An 8,006-nucleotide genomic window follows, 5' to 3' on the forward strand; every position below is an offset into this window, starting at 1 on the left:
ATGCCCTCCACAGCAAGCCACCTCCACTGCAGTCCCCGGTATGAACTTCCCTCCCTCCCCTTTGTTTAACCCTTTCGCCTGAGCAATGAGCTCACAGGTATGGACTCAAGTTTCCAGAGTTGTGGGAGAACAAATGTAAAATATGGGTAGATGGAATAGCCTGGATGTGCCAGGAGGCTGGAGTCTCGCAGATGAAGACCATGTGAAGATCTGAAACTGAAAAGTAAAAAAATGTCAGAATTCTGAACTGACCTAAGAAAAAAGCCATAAAGTAGGAGAAATGTGGTCTTGATATAAAAGAGCAGTTTCCCAAAGGGGGGGAAAGAAGGTTTTTGAAGGTAGGCATTTTTATGGGGAGCTGTTTTAACAATACATACAGCTGTGTTGTTTGTCAGGGAAATATTTTGAAATATTTTGCCTAAATGTTAAGGCTGTGTTCCATATGTATCAATTTTTTTTACTGTAGACAATGTACATAAACCACACTGCAGTATGCAGTGCAGTTAAAGATTAATACTGTCACAAACTGTGATACGTATGTTTTATCAGGGATTTTAACTCAACTGTTCCATTGTCTTCAATTGATGGGAGGGGTTGGAAGATCAACACCATTAACAAAGTACAAAGAGTATAAAGTAAAGCCCATATAATTAAGCTGTGAACTCTTAAGTATCAGAGTGTATATTCATTATTCAACAGGGTAACAGAGAATGCTTAGATAAGGCTAGCACAGGCTCCCATTGGGCCTGGTGCTTCTCCTTCCCAGGCTTACTGGGAATCGCTGGCCAGAAATATTTATGTCTTTGCCTTGTTTTTTTTCTCCAGTTCCAATCACATGAAAATAGTTTAACAACACAGGACAACTTAAAAAAACATTAGTAAGGAACAGTTAAATTGTTAACATTTGCAATATGTAGCTTTGTGTTTGTGAATTGTTCAACAATAATTTGAGGATATTAGCAAGAAGTTAAAAGGTTGACATGTAGCCTTATTATGATATTTGAAAACCATGTGAGAAATGTTACCCAATTATATTTTACCTAAAAGTTATCTGGGAACAGTACATTCTCAGCTTTCAGTCAATAATGTATGGGAATGTGATCTGTGTAAGAACATTAGCCATTCTCACATGAGTCACAACCTACAGTATCAAATAATCCTGACTGAAAGTAGTAAAAGATTCAATGTGTGGGAATTACTCGTTCAAACATCTTAGGTATTCCCCTTCTCTATACTCACCAAGCTGTCACGTGATGATCAAGAGCAACATTTGATACATCACCTGTTTGAATGTATCTAGACGCATGGATGATGTTACCGTACAATAGCTCTTCAGCTTGAGGGAAGTGAATCCCTGTGAGATAAGTACAATCACAAGACCGGCACTAGAATTTGTCTGGTGATAAATCCTATTGATCATATTTTTCTGTTTGGATCGCACTGGGTATCTTTGGTATACACTCTGGTCAACAGGTTTGTTCGTTGAGTAGAGGACATGCCTATCTGTCTGTTTAAAATGTAGTTTCTTAAACTTCTTGTCTATGATGGGTGATATGTTGAAAAATGTAAATTATTTTCAGTGCAATTCCACAGATATCCTCAAATGGTTTAGAGTACATACCAATGACTTTGTTTATAATGTATTATTCACTAAAGATTAGATTCTATTTAAAAGTGGACAGAAGATAACATTTTCAGTTTGACTGCATTCAGAGAGAGACCAGCACCGTTTATATGGAGACTGGTATATAAAAAGGACACTGTTTTGGACGATAAAGGATTACTGATACTTGGGATAATGTCCATAGAATGAAGAAAACAATCAATCATTTCATTCTCCAGTGATCAACACAGCAACAAATGCAGTCCCTTTCAATGGCACAAGGGAGTTTTTATCGCCTCTCTTGGGCCATCATTAAGAGATAGAAAGACAAGGAAATGAAGCGTGTTTTAACTATAATTAACATTAGGTTCTCCATTAAACAAACACAAAGACATGAGAACTAATAGCTACCATGTCTGCCAAAAGATTAAGGCCAAGACAGAAGAAGCCCGAGCATTCTGCCTGAAGGATGTTGTCAAATGTCAAACGTTCTATGAAATACATAAAACATTTTATAGCTTTCTGTCACATATTTGTAAATTATCCATTTGTATAACCAGTTTATAAAACTTCACACACTTGTTGGGGAGCCACGCAATGTGTGATGTCATCAATATGTACATCCATCTGCTTATATCGGCCTGATTATTACACAACCTCACGTCTGTCAACCACTTATAACATCAATTTTTGATGTAAACCTACTTGATGTTTATCTTGTCTTGGCATTGGAATCATGAATGTTATCAGTCACTCCCTGTGAGATGGAATACACTTGATGGCCCCCTTGATCTCCATTGTCACCATCTTGTCACAGACCATTTCTCATCAAATGTGGGCGAGACAAAACAATGTCCTTGCACTGATTCTGAAACATTAGCCATGGGGATGATGAGTGATTAAATATCCATTATTGCTAAGCAGTCTAACAGGCTTAAGTGTTTCATGATTATGGGTATTGTTTTGGCCCATTGTACATGCCACTGTCTATAGCTATAGTCCTAGACTATTACGTTTTTGTAATGAAAACAAATTAAATGGAAAATATGGTTTTGTTTTGAAATCAATCTGAATTGCTTGGCTAGCTTGATGTGGCTGGTGCCACCACTGGTAAAGGGGATTATGTTATGTCTATATAAACCTAGATAACTGATACATATACATTAATAATAGATAGCAAGAGTTATATACATTTATTATAAATGATATCAAGACAAGACATCTTTAGTTGCTGGGTAACGTTTGCAACATACAAATGTCAACTGAAAACATAATGAATACCTATTAAAACTTGCATTTGCGGCACCAACCCATTGTAGCACAAACAATACGTAGCAATTATCAGTCTGGCTTTGAAATTAAAGATCCTGGCAAAAAGGCATGGGTAGCTGTCCTATTCACTCATACTGAATTAAAAACATTCTTGAATATTCTTTATTTCCTTACCTGAAACCATTCTGTTCCTACAAGACACTGTCCACTTAGCCATACTGTTTAACCAAGTAAAGTACAGACCTACTCAAGTCAATGATGTAGTAAACAATAGGGTCAGTAACTGGTGAAATGCAGTAGCATTATATTGTAGTTGAACACATTCTAATACAAAATTAATAAATAATACTATAAAAACCATAGTTCAGTGCTGCAGTCCAGTTTGCATATTGTAACAATGGTAAAAATGACTAACAGCTCCCCGTGTGCTTTTATGGCCTCAAAGTTCCCAGCAAGGGCTTTGTAATGAAGGCTTGTATTTATGAGGGCCTGAATAGTAAGGTAATTATATCATTTGGCAGTGACATGAGGGTGCTTTACAAGTGGGTAAGGCATATTTACTAGTCACAGCACCGACTATGAAAGTCAACACCTGTAGAAGAAGGAGCCGTCCACGTTATATTCCATCCAACAGATCGGAGATGGGACCTGTCATAAACAAATGATTCATCCTAATGAATTCACTCATTCCTGGCCAAAGGGAGTTCCGTACAAGAAGACATGTTTTTAGACAGATAACGATACAGTACGTGATTTAAGTCCTGCAGTTGGCAGATTAAGGCTTACGTAAAGAGATAACGCAGGATTGAATTATGTTGAAATGTAGCAATGCCAATCTTCGTATTCACTGCATTTGTAACAACAACCTCTACATGCCAGCCTTGGGCGGTGAGTGCTAGCTTTCCTCACACTCACAATGACATTATGTCTGGTGAAAAAGGGTATCGTGATCATAAAATGGATAGAAATTCCCCAAGAAAATATGTATAAAAGGCACTATTTTGGTGACTCCTCTTGGTGAAACAGGCCTTGCCACTCTAAGGACTTGAAATCCTGTAGCCTACATTGTAGTCTTTTTCTTTGTTGACTAAATCATTTCACTCTTACTTTCAACCATTCACTTTATATTCATTTTGCAAGGGTTTTACAAATTGTGAACCCAATATATTACTTGGCTTAATCTCCATTGTTTATGTATTTTAAAATCTACATTTGCCACAAGGCTATTACCGAACTGGCCTTTTTTTCAGCGTGTGCTTTATAGGGCCACTATTTAGACCTGTGGTTCAAATGGCACCCACAATGATTGTCCAACTCACTGAACAATTTCCTTTAGTGTGTCTGACTGTACTATTTTCATAATGATTTCAGAAATCTCAGAGATCTATGTGGCATAATCCTTGTCTCATTACAAATTTTTTTTACTGCAAATCTTTGACTTTTAGACAGTTCTGATGGATTCACTCACTTCAAGACAGTTGCAGCTGTACCAAGGCTTACACTATGCTAGCCACACAGAAAGTGTTTCTAACCTTATCCCTGTAAAACCCGATTACAAATTTCAACATCACCTTTCACTCTCCAAAAAAGAGCCACATTACATAACCAATGGGTCCTATTGTCTTGCCTTGCAATGCTATTGGATACATTTGGTATTTAAAAATTAGCAATTAAAGAGCTAAAGGTGACGTTGTAATTTTACAACAAGGGGTCTTACTATACTGTACAGTTTGTTTTGTATTTTTAAATAATCTGAATTAAAATCTCAGTATTTTCCGGTACACTCTGCCACCCTGCGTACATCAAACCTTTTAAATTAGTGCGCATATAACAGGCTATTGTATTTGTGTACATACACCCCTAACTACCATGACTACCAGAGTGAGTTGATAACAACCCTAATCTCACTCACACGTCACATCAAAGAGACCTAGAGGACAAGTCATAGTGCTGACAGTTGTAGTTAAGGGCTCCGAGCTTCGAGGCCCTGTCTGATTGGTCTGACAGAGCCAAAACACGTCAAGTGTCGTCTCGTCTCCAGCGTCTCTGGCTCCCTGGCTCACTCTGGACTGAGTTGGTATCAGCTGTGTCTGGAAGGGGGGGGAAGTTTATCAGGTCTGGCTTGTCTGTGCCCTGTAGAGACTGAGATGGCCCACACTGTTTCAGATTGCTGGCCAGACAAGTCACCTCTAGGCTGTATGACCCGCGAGCACCGCGATCACATTCCATTTTTGTAGAGACAGCGAAGGCACTGTCTTCACTCAGACAAGACGAACATGGAGTGGTATTTATGGAATGATGACACCAACACTTGGGATTGGCATGAGAGGGGCAATTGGGTTTGATTTACAGTATTGTTTTCATCTTGGTACACTGTTACAATTCACTTGTCATGCACTGCACACACCTGTCATACAAAGTGATACTAGTATTATATTTTGTGGATCCCACTAGAAGGTAGATATACCCTCTTCTACCTCTGCAGCCAACTGAGGAGATGCAGAACACTAAGTGCTTGAAGTAGCTACATTCAAAACTTCAAACTGTTTTACAATGTGTGCATTTATACCCATATCAGTGCACTTTCTCGGGAAAATCCTCAAAAACCTGTAAAATTCAGGAAGCTCAACATATTGTTTCAAAGTGCTCATAAAGAAACTTGGAAAATGACTACATGCTTCAGGGTGAGCTCAGTGCTAAGCCTTCGGTTGACGTAGTTAGAAAAGCTTCCGACAAAATGGTTTTGTATTTTTCCCCGGTGTGAAATAAGAAAAACAGACAAAGAAAGTCAAGCTGTTGAGGAAGGAAAGCCTATTCCATTGAAGTATCTATATTTCACTCCCAGTGGAAAGCAATTAGAATATTTGTACTTAGTATTGACTGGAAGCTTATATAGAATGTACATAGGAAATAAACATGTCTTCAGTTTTGCTGGCTCTGGTGTTACTCTCCAGAGGGCTCAGTTCTCTCTGGACCAACCTTCCCTTTCCTTCCATTGCAACACAGCCATGTGAAACAGTCGACCTGCCCATAAGGGGTAGGACCTCTTTGAAGGTGTTCAGGGTAATAAGCCAGGGTAAAAGAATAAAAGTTGGGTACAGGAAACAAAACCTTCAATCCAATGAGATATGTGCACATTCTTGATGATCTCAAACAGGGCAGGCCCGGCGCCCCAGTTTCCCCCAGAAGACACCACTTCAGAGGCCATGAAGGCCTTACCAAAGGAAGGCGCTGTGTCTGAAGATCTACTAAGCAAATCACACTTGTTTTTGTTCGACAGGGTGGAAGTTCATCTCTTTCCAACTTTTCATAGTCTTGCGGGACTAATTAATTTGATCTCTGTGTTTTGAAACTGATAGAAAGAGGGGGTGGGGAGCTGCTGGTGAAAACGGAGAAACAAGTCAGAGGAATAGCTGTCGGTGTCTGAGTGGTTGCAGCTTGCACAATGGTATGTCTTTTTATTATCTCAATCTTTCAGCCTCTTAGTCAGTCGTCCTTTTTTTTTATATTCCACCTGTTTGCCGAAAGGATACTCAAGAGAAGACAAAGTTATACAAAGATGCACATTATTATTATTGTTGAAAAGAAACTGCCATTTTTTTTTTTGCATAAACAGAACACAAACTTATCCAGACTATGTCCGGCTTTAGTTCCCCCTTTTCGTTGTGCACTGACCACTGTGCAGTCATTAGTGTAACAACAACATGACAAATTAATGAAATAGCAGGCTCATGGTTGGAAGTTCTTAAACTGAAATATTACATAAACAAGGATCCATTTTGTGTGTCATTAAACGCAGTTAACTAATTACGGTGAAAGTATGAATTATGATTACGGGAACATTTTATATAAATTACCCAGGGGTGGCATTACATCGGATGTGATTTATCTAAAAAAGGGTTGTTTAAGGGTGGAAGATACATTTTTTATTAGCAGATGCAAAACAAGTTAATGTGTGGTTAATGAACCTTTTGCCAAGTAGCATCAGTCAGAGCAATGTAAATGTTGCATGACGTTCCTTAAAAAACATACCACAACATAATATCAAATGTCATTAACACTGTGATTATAGTTCTGAAAGCAGTGATTTTATCACCTAGTGTAACCCCCTATGCTGCAGAGGGTTATGGAGGGGTATAGAGCAGTACCAGGCCTCAAGGCTTTTGAATATAAAGGAATGAAGGTGTGGAACTATGACTCCCTCCTTGAGAGATAGAATATGAACATGGATATTTTTGATATTTCCTTTTACCTGTCAATACTCTTTGGTCTTGGTTTCTGGAATGCTGAGCAGTAGCTACTTTGTGATAATACAGAATGCAACTTCTTGCTTAACATACCACCACTCACATTGTACAACATTTTTTGTTATTAATGATTAGCTCCAATAACTTTGTATACCACTGTTTTCTTTTTGGGCTTTGCATACCCTTCTCATTGTTTTACTTGCAAAATATGTTTTCAAGTGTGTCACAGCTTTTTATTATAGTGAATAATTGATTAGAGCAGTTTGCCACTGTGAAGCGTTAGAAGAGCTTCTGTTGGCAGGGGAAGCCAACAGCTTATTCAGACAGCATTCAGCAGGGACACGGTGACCTAAAAGGCTCTCCCTGAGGAGCAGATGATATTTAGTTTAAGGGGGTCGACATTCTGTTGTCATAGTTGTGTTACCTTACACATGTGGTGCTTTATCATTGTTCTGAATAACATTCAAAAACTCAAATACTGTAAAACATTGTGTGCACATTCAAAGAGCGTGAAGTCTGTATATGTTTATTTGCTGGAATGTAATATTGTCTTGTGACTAGTGTTTCATCTTAACAAGGACACAGGTGCACAGTATTTTGAGGTACCCACAAGGCCCTAACACATCACAGTGTGTTTCTGTCAGTTTCAAACGGATTTAAAACACTAATTGCTTCTTACGATGAAATGTGTGGAAATAGATGACAAACCCATCCAAACACCTCCTCCATCACTCCTAGCAATAACGAAGGCTAACCCTTTCTGCATACACAACACTTCTAATCTCCTAACATGCCATGTCAGGAACAAAATAAATACAAATCTTCTCACTTCCAAGTTACTGTTATAAAAAGGTCCAAAGTTTGAGTCCATGCAGCAGTTCAGC

Source organism: Hypomesus transpacificus, chromosome 3 (assembly GCF_021917145.1).
Source record: "Hypomesus transpacificus isolate Combined female chromosome 3, fHypTra1, whole genome shotgun sequence".
NCBI classification, from domain to species: Eukaryota; Metazoa; Chordata; class Actinopteri; order Osmeriformes; family Osmeridae; genus Hypomesus; species Hypomesus transpacificus.